The sequence below is a fragment of the Gossypium raimondii genome, chromosome 11, assembly GCF_025698545.1.
Source record: "Gossypium raimondii isolate GPD5lz chromosome 11, ASM2569854v1, whole genome shotgun sequence".
Lineage (NCBI taxonomy): Eukaryota > Viridiplantae > Streptophyta > Magnoliopsida > Malvales > Malvaceae > Gossypium > Gossypium raimondii.
In genome coordinates, this window is record NC_068575.1 from 34,107,958 (window position 1) to 34,122,318 (window position 14,361).

The following is a 14,361-nucleotide window of genomic DNA, read 5'->3' on the forward strand; positions in this document are numbered from 1 at the left end:
TGCCGCTAACTCTGGTTTGTAAGCCCCTTGGCTTACCCACTCCAGAACTCTGAAAGGGTCCATGTGTCTTTGCCAAGCTAACAGTAAGTCATAATGCAAAACACTAGATAAGTGTTTAAGATGTACCTCACTCGTAGTATTTACTCAATCTAACTACCTAGTTTGCATCACCACTTTTCCCCTCAAGTCTAATGCACAACCCATATCTCTAATAGGTGGTAGCCCCATTAATGACTCAATAGGCTTCATATCGATTTTTTGCACCTCTAGTATTTTCAAAGGGTCTCCTTAGCACTTTGATCTATCAAGTCCATATTCTTACCACAATGAACATCCTCGACTAGTTGGATTGTGGCCGCCTATAAACGAGTTATCATTTATAGAATAAATATAACACAAAAAATATAAGAATTGACAACGGCGTTGTTCACAAGTACATGGGTCAAATTGTAATGTAGTTGTACAACGAAATACCGGAAGTATTCCAAGGATTGTACCTAAGGAGGATGGAAAAAATAATGAAAATACTTTTTACAATATTAAGTCTAAGTAGTAATAGTTAATTCCTATATCACGATGGATCATAAAATATATTAAGAGGACTAAAAATAAATAACTAACAAAAATAAAGAAATTAATTAATTAATTAATTAAACCGATAAACCAATCACGAAGATTAACTCGCTTCAAGATTTGCAACTAACTTCGGATTGGGAGTCTAGAATGAATTAGTTATCGATTAAGCAATTATTACCTTCTGGCTCTAATTAACTTAACCGATTGGTTGATACTCGATTATCTCCCTACATCACTTTTTTAACTAGGATAAATTACGATTTACTCGGTTCAACTTTATCTTTCGATCTCATCTACCCTATGATAACTTATTAACGTTATCAAGCCTAATAGTTAAAACACATAATTTATACCAACTAATCCATCTCGAAAAATCCCAAATCCTCCGTTAGTCACATCATCATCCACTCGTTAATCTCCCCTAAGGGATTTAGCCATTCATGTTATCCATAATCTCAACTTCGATTAAACAAACCATGTAAGAAGCACGATTGATTTGGAGAACAAAAAAGATTTGAATAATTATGGATTGAGAATCGAATAGGGAATGGAATAGCAATTCTCTCTATTGGAATAATGAAATAAGACAAATGCAAAGAAAAATATAAACTAAATACTCTAATTAAATAAGCAAATCCTTGAATTAAAACTGATTCAAGAAGAAAAACAAGAAAGTATGTAAAAGTCGAAAAGAAAACAAACTAAAACTAATTCTAAACTACGAGGGTTTTTGAAGGCGTCTTGGACGACTTGATTACATTCGACCCCTAATGTCTTATTTATAGAGGTGTTGGCAGCCCAAATTAGGTCTTCGGCACGTCCTAAGTCTTCGTATAAGTTTGATTGCGTGTGTAACGCCCCAAAAATCCCTTATATATTTATTTTTGTATGTTTGTGATACAAATATCTGTCAGCTTTAGTGGTTATGTGTTCTGGGAGTGTTTGGGAGGTCCTAAGTTCAAGCCTTAGCTTGGGTAAAATTTTTGTTTTTATGAATAAATCCCTACCTCTAGTTAGTAGGTTCTTAATTAGTTGTTGGTAAATTATTAATAGAATGGGTTTGCTGATCTGGTGGTTAAGTAGAGTGTTGGTTATGTTTGAGGTCCTGAGTTTGAATCCCTGTGCAAATAATGGATTTATTTTGCTGCTTGTGTCGTGTGAGAATTTGAATTGGACTAAAATTCTGATAGTGAAAAGGTTGTTTTGACTGGGTTTCTAAGTAGTAGTGGCGTGGTAGGGGAGTTTTGGAGTGATTTTAGGACAAAAAATAGGATTGTGGAGTTATCCCGATTTGGTGGACTGAAGATTTTAGCTCTCTTCTCTCACTCTCCCAATTTCAATCGTTTTGGCATAGTTTCTTTTCCTTCTTTTCCAAAATTTTTCTACCACCCTCTCCTTCCTTGCCCTCTGCTAAATTTTATTTTTTTTCCTCTTTTTCTGGTATTTTTCATCCTTGCTGCCTTTTCTTCCTTTTACTTGTACTGCCGAATTGTCCTTTTGAATTTTCTCATCTTTGTGTATCCAATCTGTTCGTTCAATCAGGGAGTTGCGTTCTTTCTTCACTGATTACACGTTGGTAGGTAAAGGGTAAGTTATGTGTGAGTTGGGGTAGTCATGCTTAGTGCAAAATCATTTCATTTCATTTTCATTTCTTTCTGTTAGAGATTACGTGCTGTTGACAGCAGCAAATCGAGAGGATCGAGACTTTTCTCATACTATTTCGTGAGCAAACCGAGTTTGAAGCGTTAGGGGTAAGTTCTAATTGCTCTTTAATTGAGTAAGTTGTTGGGTTGGTTTTAATTCAGCCATTAAAGTGATTAATCGAGTGTATGTTCATCAATTTTAGGTTCGGGATTGCTCGGAAGTGCTTTTAAGTGACAAACGAACCAGGTGTGTAAACACAACTCCGAAATTAGAATTTCGCAAAAAGCCAAAAAATGTGATTGTCGATGCCACACGGGCGTACGGCAGCCCGTGTGGTAGGTCGTATGATCGAATATGGGCGTGTGATCGACGAGGCTGGCCATGTGCGATTCATGGGCCGTGTAAGTCGTACGGGCGTGTGGGCCCCACACGAGTGAACCACATGGGCGTGTGGGAATATTGGGCCAGGTCGTGAGATCCACACGGCCAATGCCATTTTTGGCCGTGTGGGCCCACATGGGCATGCAACATGGGTCGTGGGCCCTTTTTCACTGTTTGTCTGCTAAGGTTGCACGAGTCGCCCGAGTCGACTGTGGACCAACTGTAGGGTTGGTAAGCTTACCTAGACCCCTAATTAACTGAAATGGTTGTATGACTAATACGATTATGAATGTCATTAAGCATGATGAGGTCCCACTGGTTTGATACTGTATGCCCTGATTTTATGCATGATATTATGTTTTAGCATGTCATATATGTATATTGCATTGCATTAGGGTGGGATTGATATTGATTGGAGGAAATGTACTGAAAGACTTCAAGCCTAACTTTCTGTCAGCTCAGCTGCAACTACTGTCTAGTGCCACATTCGGTACTATTTGGAATGTTGGGATGGGTGGGTTGATTATATCCCCACATGGAGTGTAGGGTTGGACAGAGATGGAGTGTAGAAGCTGGTTGGGTAGGATTTTATAACTGCATAACTGTCACTGTTACTGTACTGTGATGGGCTAAAGCCCTAATGCTTACTGTTACTGAAATAGGCTAAGGCCTAAATTGATACTGATATTGATATTGAAAAGAGCTCAGGCCCAGACCGAGATTATCTGTTATTGTCTGTTTGTTTGCATGGGAATTACACACTGAGTTTACGTAAACTCACCCCTTCTATTTAATCTATATAGGTAATCCCCAGACATAGGCGGATCGGTGCGGCGGAGGACTCAGCGGTGGCCACACGACTCCTTTTTTCTATTTGATACTTATTTACGATTTTAAGTTTTATTTTGGGGTATTTTTATGTAATAATGGCCTACATGGATTTTTACCTAAAATTTGGATTTTATATTATTTTCTGGTTATATCTGCTAGAAGTAGGTAAAACTCAGGTTTTCGAAAGAGATGAATGTTTTATCAAAATACCACGCACACGCAAACTATTTTAAAAGCTTCCAAAAAGTATAACATTTTGGAAATAAATCACGATTTGAGAATTTATGAAAGATAATGATTAGTTCTAAACAGAAAACGATTTTAGCAATGATACAGTTTTCAAACGCACTATCATGTGACATCGCCAAATTTAGACATAACGTCCAGACCGAGTTTGGGGTGTTACAATGTGGATAAAAATAACCCCAAATTACTTGGGTAGGACATCGATGTGTGTCGTGCCACACCAAGGCTATAGTGTGACACGACACCTAATTCCAGCCTTAGTCGATTGTTTGGTGCTTTGCGACTCGGGAAGCCTGTGCATCAATGTCAATTGGGCATTTATATCTTCATCTTACACACTCAATTGAACACATTACACAACCTAAGGCCTGTGTCGGCCTATTGGGTCACAACACCTACAAAATGTGTTAAAAACACTTATTTTTATTAACTTTTAATCTCAAGGCCTAAATACTGAAAACGTAAATTAAAATCATAAATTTATTAGAAAACAAGCTTCTTAAGTGTAGAATTGACCCGAATTAACTACTACATTTAACGACAGTTCAAATATCTCCATACTTAAGTCTTTGTTTGTCCTCAAGAAAACTACCTGAAAACAAACTTTAAACTGAAAAAAAAGTAATAAACATGCAAAGAAAAGAGATTGTACTTAAGCCGGCTTAATACATGAGATTGGGTCGGAGCATCGACACTAGGAAAATTTGCCTAAATAGGTAACTATAGCTAGAAATTTAAACCGTTCAAAGTTATTTATACCTAAACAGATTAGTTCAATAAATTAAAAGTAAACAAGTTAAAGAAAATTAAATATATTTCTCCATCAAAATGTATATACAAATATAATACTTATTTTTGTAAAGTATAGTCAGTTCGAATATTTTTTTCCTACTCGGTTTATTTTTTCCCATGCTTTGAACTCTAATGCAGTAATATTTCCTCGAAAACCCTTATGATTTCTTTTTATTTTTATTCTTTTTATGTTCCAATATACTTGAGATTTTTCTCAGGCACTTTTTATAAGGGTTATACTATTCACACTGCATTGTTTCAATAACCATGGATTTAACCGAGTATTTTCTATTTAACTCGAACATCCTATATTTCTACAAATATAATTACCTATTTGTATCTACCTTTATCACTTGGTAGATTTAATCTCTTTTACCTATTTACAATATAATAAACTGAACTAAGTAGCCTAAATATAAACAACCTAAATTTTTTAATTTCAGGCTAAATTTAAAATTTTAACAAACAACCTAGGTGTATGCTCTTAATCAATCATTTGTATTTCTACGAGCTCAAGCAAAAACATGCAATTAAAAAGAAAATTTAAAATTTAAAACTAAAAACAAGGAAAATAAACTAACTAAAAAGATAAAGGAAAGATGTTACCCGATTGACGCGGTAAGCGCATTGCAATTGGTGGGACTACTCCTCTCGGTTTTTGATCGCAATTGTAATATCATAAAAAATTTGTTGGGTTCCTACAAAGAAAAATAAAAAGAACACAAACATATATAGAAAGTGCTAAATCCTAACTAATTAAAGCTAATGCAAAAATTAAAAACCATCCCAAAAATAAATTAAAAATCTAAATATAAAAATGTTTAAAATAAGTCGGACTCATATTTTGAATCCTCCATCACATGGGTCTTGCCACTATTGTGCCCCACCGATGTTTCCATTACCCACATTCCCGAAATCTGGGCCAGGTTATGCTAGCTTGGGTCGCGGATCACCACACCTCTCGTTGATAAGCGGCCTGAGCGAAATACCTGCTCATAGTACGGTTGTGCGATAGGGATATCTTTCTCCCTGTTATTTTCATCCTTATATCATCATCCATGCCCTCCTCGCCTGGCAATGGGAACCACTCGAACATATCTGGTAGTGGTACTGGTGTTGCCACCCATTTTGTTCCGTGATCGGATCAGAATGTCTCTCATGTCCTGCATCCGTCGGGTATGCCACTCTGATCACGACATGTCCATGAAGCCCGTTATCCTTTATGTTTGTGCTTTTCCCTTCCTCTTCATTGGCCCTTGGGTATCGCTCCTAAGCTTTGTTCTTTGCTCATTCTCTCAGTTTTACTTGCTTTGAAGCTCGAGGAACTGGTCGTACAAGTTGTCTCCAATCACGCTCCTGGTGGGTCTCGTGAATGGCTCGATTGGTGACATGGAGACGTCATCTTGGTGACATAGGGCGATAATCAAATGTGGGATGTACATATTTTGCATTCGATTTTGTATGCACTTGAGCATCGCTTCGTAAATCTAATGGCTTATACAAATTTGCTCACGCTGCAAGATCAAATAAAGCATAACCGCTTGATAAGCAATAATGTCAGAGGCATTATGGGTAGGTGCCAGGTGAGTGCAAATATATTACATCCATATTTTGGCCATCAGGAACATGATAGAATGTTAAATTTAAAAGGCACCTTGGAGTTGGCTTGGCAAGTCCACTCACCACACCCTTTCGTCAAGTAATATATTATACCCTCTATATCGAAGTCTTCGAATGTAACTAAATTTAACAGTTCTAAATGGTCATGGGTATAATACAAAGCATCATAATATTGGCAAATTACACGAGGTGAAATCGGTACCTCTTTGCCCTTAACGACCACACGAGTGATTGTCTCACCTCGCTGTTTGCAATTCTCCTTATTTGTAACCTCCCCAAATCGGCCTAGACGTTAGACTCAAATTCGAGAGATTACATCAACCACCGAGATGGCCTAGTACAATCGGAGTTTATGAAACAGTTAATTTAATCATTTGTTTATTATAGAAGAAAATTTAGTTTATTTTTAGAAAAACTGGTGAGTTATAAAAAAAAGTTTAAGTTTAACTTTCCTAATTAACTGTGACTTCTTTAATAAAAACTTAGTTAACTTTCCATTTATTTATTACTCACAAATTTTAATTTTAATTTGGTAGTGGAAAAGTGATTTTACTTGGTTTTAATAAAACTATATTTCTTGCATTAATTAAACAAAAAACATAATTTAAAATTAAGTTAAATGCTATGCATGCTAAATAAACCCTAAATATGAGTCATATACCACAAAATAATAAAACAATATAGTTTGAAAAACAAAAATTGTAAAAATAAGCCTAATAATACTTTCATAAAAATAAAATATTTTTGAGCCCTTCGTATGTTGCGTCCACGTCCTAACCTAGTGGGTTATCTATAAAGAAGGAAATAAATAGGGAGTGAGCTATGAAGCTCAGTGTGAGTTCCATCACAAGGGAGCCAGTGCAAACATCAAACAATTCATGCAGTATATCAACTCATAGAATAAATCACAATTTAATTAGCGTTATAGAAGATCGGTAATTCAAAAAAAACTAATTGATTGCCTCCAGGCGTACTGACCGCCTCTAGGAGTACTAACATCCAGAGTAGAAATCCTACACAAAATATGTTAAATAGGCGGTGTCCGCAAGTATACGAGTCAGGTTGTAATATAGTTACAACGAAGTAGGTGAGTACTTCGAGGATCGTACCCAAGGGAGGCGAGCACTAAATTAATCATAACCTAAGCACAAATAGAGCTAATTAGTATTTTAAATAAATTATATTACGAATAAACATAAAGAAATATTTTTGGTATTTTTATAAATAAAGAATAAAATACTGTAAAGGAAAACTTTGAGAATTTGATATGGAAACTAAATCAGATCTAAGCATGGGTGACTAGCTTGCTTCAGTAATCTTAAGTAATTGTTGCTTCGGGCTCCTTGTTCAATCAACTAGTCGTTACCCTAGCAGGATCTCTCGATCTTCCACTAGAATAACGAGTCGGCAAAAACTACTTATCTCTTGACCTCACAATCTAGACGATTCAAGGCTAAGGTGTTCACGGATAGGTCATACCAAATTTAGGTTAATTCCCACATTGATGACTTCTTAGGGTCGTCAAGCCTAGGGTTTAAATTCTTTCTTTCCCAAACAACTGATCAGCTAAGAAAACCTTGAACAACAATCAATTAATCATACCTCTACTCGTTAATCCCCCACAAGAGGATTAATTTTTCATGGATCTCAAAAACATAATAAACTTGATATAAGAAAGGAACAGTAATAGCAAATTAAGAGACGAAGGTTTAACAGAAGCCTAAATTGTATTTAATTGAAGCACGAAATCTACAAAAAATTGATCGAGTTCCACAAATCAGATCTCCCGACAAATGCAAAACTGAAAATAACCTAAAGCCTAAGAAAAAAAGGAAAAACTAAAAACTGAAACTATGAAAAAAATTATACAATATGGAAATATGTCTATAACAAGTGTTAATGAGCCTATTTCTAGAGTCAGGGTTGTCGTTGTCCTCAACCCTAGGTCATCTAACGCTCTCGTGTTTAATATTTGATTGTATAGACCAAAACATCCTTGGCTTGTAAGTATTTCTCGTACAGGATCGGTGTCGCAAAACCCTAGTACCTGTGTCGTGACATCGAAGTAATATGCTTGTACTCAAGGTAGCTTTAGGGGTGTGTCGCGACATCCCTTGGTTGTGTCGTAACCCTAAAGGCAGTCTTGGAATTCTGGCTCTCCGTTTCCTATGTTGCGACATCAAACTCCCCGTGTTGCAACACAGTGACCAATATTGAGTTGGTACACCCTCTAATGGTCTTCTACACACTCACAGAGTATATTAGTTCACTCTTAGGCCTCATTAGGCCCCTAAGGTTAATGAAATACTCAATTTACACTCTTTATTAAATGTAAATGAAACTAAGAAAACTTAATTAAAGCATAATAAAAAAAGGCTTGTACTCAAGCTCCTTAAGTGTGAAAACTAGTTTAATCAGCTACACTGAATTACGACAGATCAAACTCCCTCACACTTAAGCCATTGCATGTCCTCAAGCAAAGCAAACAAAAACAGTAATTAAAAGACAACCCTTGAGTAAGTATGGTACAAATGTTAGCTTTGGAACACATGACTAGGCATTTCATATGCATACATAATCTTGGCATGATATATAACTGACTTACCACTTTTGATATCAAACACCTAAGTTCATTATATTACAAAGCATGCAAACATTAAGAGTTTCAAATGTTATCCATCAATAAGTTATACAGTAATTTGATTATCCTAGCATAATACAAACAATCGTAAATACAATTATTTAGTATGATGTCAATTTGTAAATAAGTCTACCTAAATCACATAGGACATTATAATTTATTGTATAAAACATGTCATTTTAGTAATTAATTTGTAACTCATGTTATTTTTATATTTTTATGTTATTTATATAAAAACCATAAAAATATGTATTAGATAGGATTTTTTTATTTTTTAATCATTGAAATAAAAAACTATTTATTTTTCAAATTCTAATTACTGACCACATCTAAGTCAAGTTGTTAGATTTTCAAACATTTTCAAACAAGAAATTGCCTTTGAAAGAGGTGATTTACTTAATTTTCCACTTCTGCAAGATAGCAACATGTGATTGGGGGGCTATCATATCCCATTGGTGTGACCTTTGACAGAAGTTGTTTAAGCTTTTGTAGGCGGCTTACTTTGAAATTCTTTTAAATATTTATTATATGATAAAAATAATGTTAGTGTAATTCCTAAAATTAATCGAGATTTGCTTTTAAATACTAAATAATTTTTGGATTTAAAAATTTTATTATAGTTTTCATGATAACATTGAGATATTTTCTTCAAGTATGAGTCAAATTTTAATTAGATGAATTTTTAACACTTGTGTAGATAAAATTCATGGATCACATAAGGTATTGCAAGAGAATTGCAAAAAGTAACAATTACGAGATCCTTATGTATCAAAGTCGTGATTCTTAAATTGTTCTTGGTCATCGTATTATCAAGACAAGACATCAATAATACTCAATGGTCGGTTAAGCCTCTATGCATGGGATGTAACATCCCTACCAACCCTTGAGATGATAATAATATTAATTTGAGAGTATACGTGTTAAGATTTTCAAAATAAATAAATAAAATTTATTAGTATTAGTTGAGAAAGTAGTTGGATAACGAGAGGGAATTAAAAAGACTTGTGTATTGAGAGAAATTAATTCAGGGCATAGACTAAATCGTAAGAGTGTGAAAAGTGTTCGGAAAAAAGTGTAAAATTTAAAAGTATAAATGATTAAATTGAATTGAAAGAAAAAGGTGGAAGGATTAGACGTGGAAATATACCAAGAGAGTGTGATGAATTATGAATGAAATATAGAGAAAGTTTAAGGGTAAAATGGACATTTCATAAATCGATAATTATGATAAAAATCCCATAATTGTTGGCATGTTTTAACGGATTTTGATGAGAATTGATATTGAAAATGGACAGCTATATGAAAATGATGACCTTTAGATTTTTAAATTATATTTATAATATTATTTTCATTAAAATCTAAAAGATTTTTATGATAGAAAATTGTAGAACTTTTCATATATTTTCATCCATTCTAACTCCAACCATCATTGCTTATGAGAACCAACTTTTATTTTATTCTATTTTAGTCCTTTCCATAATTTTCAACTAACTCAAGCTTGATTTCTTTACTTTCTTCAAGTGTTCATGTTGGAGGAGAGATAAAATCAAATTCAAGTGAAACCTTAAGGGTTTAAGGTAAGATTTTCATGAATTAGTAAAATGATCATGTTTATTTTAAATAAAAGTGCATGGAAACATTATTCGATCATTGTTTCAATGGTGAATCTTGTATTTTTTTTATATGAAAAATGAAGAAAAAGAGAAGAGGGGTGAATCTCAAGTTGGTGACAAAGAAAAGGAGATAGCTAAAGAGTGAGAGAAAGAATAAGGAAGTTATCCAAGCCTTTGTTTGTAAGTACATTAAGAATTTTTACTTTAACTAATAAAATCTAAGTATAAAGTTATGTTAGGTTAGTTATATTAATATTTATGTGATTAATTTATTTATGAATTTGTTAATATTTCATATGAAAATGAGGGATATCAAGTACGTTGTAGGTGACTTCATATTTCTTAAGGTATCTCCATGGAAGAAAGTTCTGAGGTTCAGTCGTAAGGGCAAGTTGAGCCCTAGGTTGCTTATCAGTTAAAGCTACCTCTAGAGTTAGACCGTATAAATGACGTGTTTCATATCTCGATGTTGAGGTGGTGTCGGTCTGATCCATCTCACGTTGTCTCTATTGAGGAATCGAGATTAGATCGGGCTTGACTTTTGAGAAGGAGCAGGTTCAGATTTTGCATCGAGATATTAAGTTTCTGAGGAGGAGGTCCATACCGTTGGTAAATGTTCTATGGTGAAATCATGGCACTGAGGAAGCCATGTGGGAACCTGAGGACTCGATGCGTCAGCAATATCCTCATCTATTTGGATCAGGTAAATTTCGAGGATAAAATTTCTTTTAGGGGGTAGAGTTGTAATGAACTGAATAATTTATTTATGTTTCTATAAATTTTGACATAAATGTGTATCCATTTCAGTGGTTAAGTGTTCTGGGTGTGTGTGAAAAGTCTTGGGTTCAAGTCCTACTTTTAGAAAATTCTATTATTTTTAATCCTAGCCTTATCCCTGCTGGGTAGGCTTATGTAATATTCTTTGTTAACCCATATCAGAATGAGCTTGCTGGTTTGAGTAGTAAGGAATTAGTGTGTTGGAGGTCATGTGTTCGAATCCTTGTGTGAGTGAGGGTGATTATTTTTGTTTCAGGTGTCTGATAGAGGTTTGGAGGAACTGAAATTCTGTCGTAGTTGAAAGTTAGTGGGGAGTGGGAGGAAAATTAGGGGTATGTTATCACATTGTTTTTCATTTTCTTTAATTTTTATTTCTATCTTCTTTTTCTCTCTCTCCTCCAAAAATCCCCAAGTTTGACGTTTTTCCTGTTAATTGGAAATTTTCCTTTTTCTCTTGCCTTTTGAATTCTGTTGCAGTCTTGTCGTTCAATCTCGGTATTCCCGTTCTTTGGTGTTGTTGTGCGGCTTGGTAAGTGTAAGGGGTGATTTTTTTCGTGTAGGTTAGAGAATCATTTTTCTTTAGCTATTCTATATCGATTCTATCCTTTTTCTTTTTGGTAATATGGTTTTGGGTTGTTGGTAGTGAACTGTGAGAAACATAATTCTCCTCTTGCAGAATCGTAGTCGGGTTTGTTCGAGAAGTTGGGTAAGTATCGAAAACTTGGATTTTACTATTGTCAATTTTGTTGGTTCGGCTTAGTTATAGATTAAAAATGATTTTGGGGAGCATATTATGTCAATTTTTAGGTTCTGGTGGGATCGAGTTGGAAGTAGCATCAAAACTGTACTATGTGTGTACCTTATACATAAAAATTTAAGGTTTGGCGAAAGTCGAAAGAGGGGACTGTCGACACCACGCGGACGTATGCCCGGCCGTGTGGCTGGCCATGTGCAAGACACGGTCGTGTGACTGAAGAAGGTATGGTCGTGCACTCGACCTGGCCGTGTAACAGTGTGAGTGTGCTGTGTAGGCCACACGAGCTAGGCCAGGTTGGACGTGTAGGGCAAACAGGTAAGGCCATTTTTTGCGGGTAGGCCCATACGTACATGTGGACCCAGAATTCTAAAATTTTCCCTAGGATCGTACGCGTCATTCTGATCGACTGTGGACCTACCATAAGGTTAGTAAAGGCTAACCAAACCCTATTTCATGTGATCTAATACTCTGATAATCTGATTTGAGTAGGAACTGATATGTATGACTGACTGTACTGTTAAGTATTTATGTATCTGTATACGAGCATATTAACCATGTTTATTCTATTATTTTTGCATATGTATTTTGTATCTATGTTTGAGGTGGAATTGGTATTTGTAGAGGAAGTGATATGTACGGCGACCTATCGACTATATTCTGGCAGCTTGACTGCATATTATCTGTTATGTGCCGCAGCGACACTATATCGTGTGTAAGGATGGATGGGTGTTTTTAACCCCACATGATGTTATGGGATGGACAGAGATGGTGTGTAAAGGATAGGGATAGGATTTTGTACGTCTGATTTGTTATCTGATTCTGATATCTGTTACTGTTACGGACTTAGGTCCAAATCTGTATCTGATTCTATATAGAATTCTGTGTATGCTGCATGACTATTTCTGTTGGGTTATACACTGAGTTTATGAAAACACAGATCTGTGTGTCTGTTCTGTTCAAGTAATCCACAGACTTAGGCGGGTCGGTGTGACGGAGGCTCAGCGGTGACCACTCGACAGAGAATTGTTTTTATTTAATAATATCGATTTTATTTTAAAATCTAATTTTTCTTGAGAGTTTGTAATTTTTGGGACTCTCTGGACTGTATGGTTTTAACTTTTGGATTTGACTTTTGTTTTGCTTTCTTTTCCGTAACGTTGACAAAAACACTTTACGCAAAAAAAATAGTTTTAACAAATGGTTTTTGGAAACATGAGCTTGGTTTCGAATAAAGCGATTTTCAAGCTTCTGCTGCAAATTCTTGATAACTTAAAATGGTTTCAAATAAGATTATAAAATCAAGTTTTTCTGGATATTAAGACTCTAATTGGTAAACTAATAAAATGATACGTTTTAACTTAAAAGATATAGTTTAAAACCCTTCTTCGTAGTTCACCCAGATTCAGCCATAACATCTAGGCCAGATTAGGAGTGTTACATTTAGTGGTAGCAGAGTCAGATTGCAAAACTCGGGTTGTAAATTTTGGGTTCCAAAAATTATGTTTTGGAAAATGATTGGTTTTCAGATAATGTGGATCATTTTGAGTAAGTATGTGATACACCGAGTCTCCGACACCGATCCTGTAAGTATCTCTGAATTTAGAAAACACTGTAGTTAGTATTTCCTGAAACTGTACTAAGTTAGTTAGAGACTAAAACCCCTAAAATACTTGTGAACTTTTGATAATTTAAGCATAAAATATCTAGTAATAAACACTGGAACTGATGCATAAAATTTTATAATGTAGATAAACCTGAAAATATGATGAGTGCTCGTGGAACTCGCGGTCATGGTATTCGTAGGCGCGATGGGTGTATTCTTTTTCTCTGGGTAGTATGCCAAATTTAAAGACGAGTAAGAAACCAGTTTCACCTGCTACTGAGACTGGGTCTCAAAGCTGATCAGTTGGAGATGACGCACTGTCCTAAGCTATGTTGAGAGTTTTGGAGAGGGTCGCTGGACCCCATTCTGGATCGCAGGCCGTGGGTCGATAACTGAACTTCGGTCTAATAGAGCTAAGTTGTTTAGGGGCGTCATTGGAGTCACACCTACTATGGTCGAATACTGGTTGGAGGCCACTGAGAGAATAATAAATGACATCGACTGTATTCCTGAGCAAAAATTGAAGGGTGTAATTTTTTTGCTCTATGATGAGGCATATCAGTGGTGGTTATCGGTTGAGGAGGGTACTCAACCGGATCGTCTGAGCTGGGATTACTTTAAGACTACCTTCTAGGGGAAGTACGTGGGCGCAAGGTATGTGGATGCTCGTAGGCGTGAGTTCATGAAACTCGCGCAATGTGATAAGTCTGTGGCCAATTATGAGGTCGAGTTTCTGAGACTGAGTCGTTGCTCTCGAGGCATGGTGGCATCCGAGTATGAGAAATGTGTCCATTTTGAGGATAGTTTGAGGGATAGTCTGAAGGTTCTGATTGCTCCGCAGGGGGAGCATGAGTTTGTTGTTCTGGTGGAGAAGGTGAAG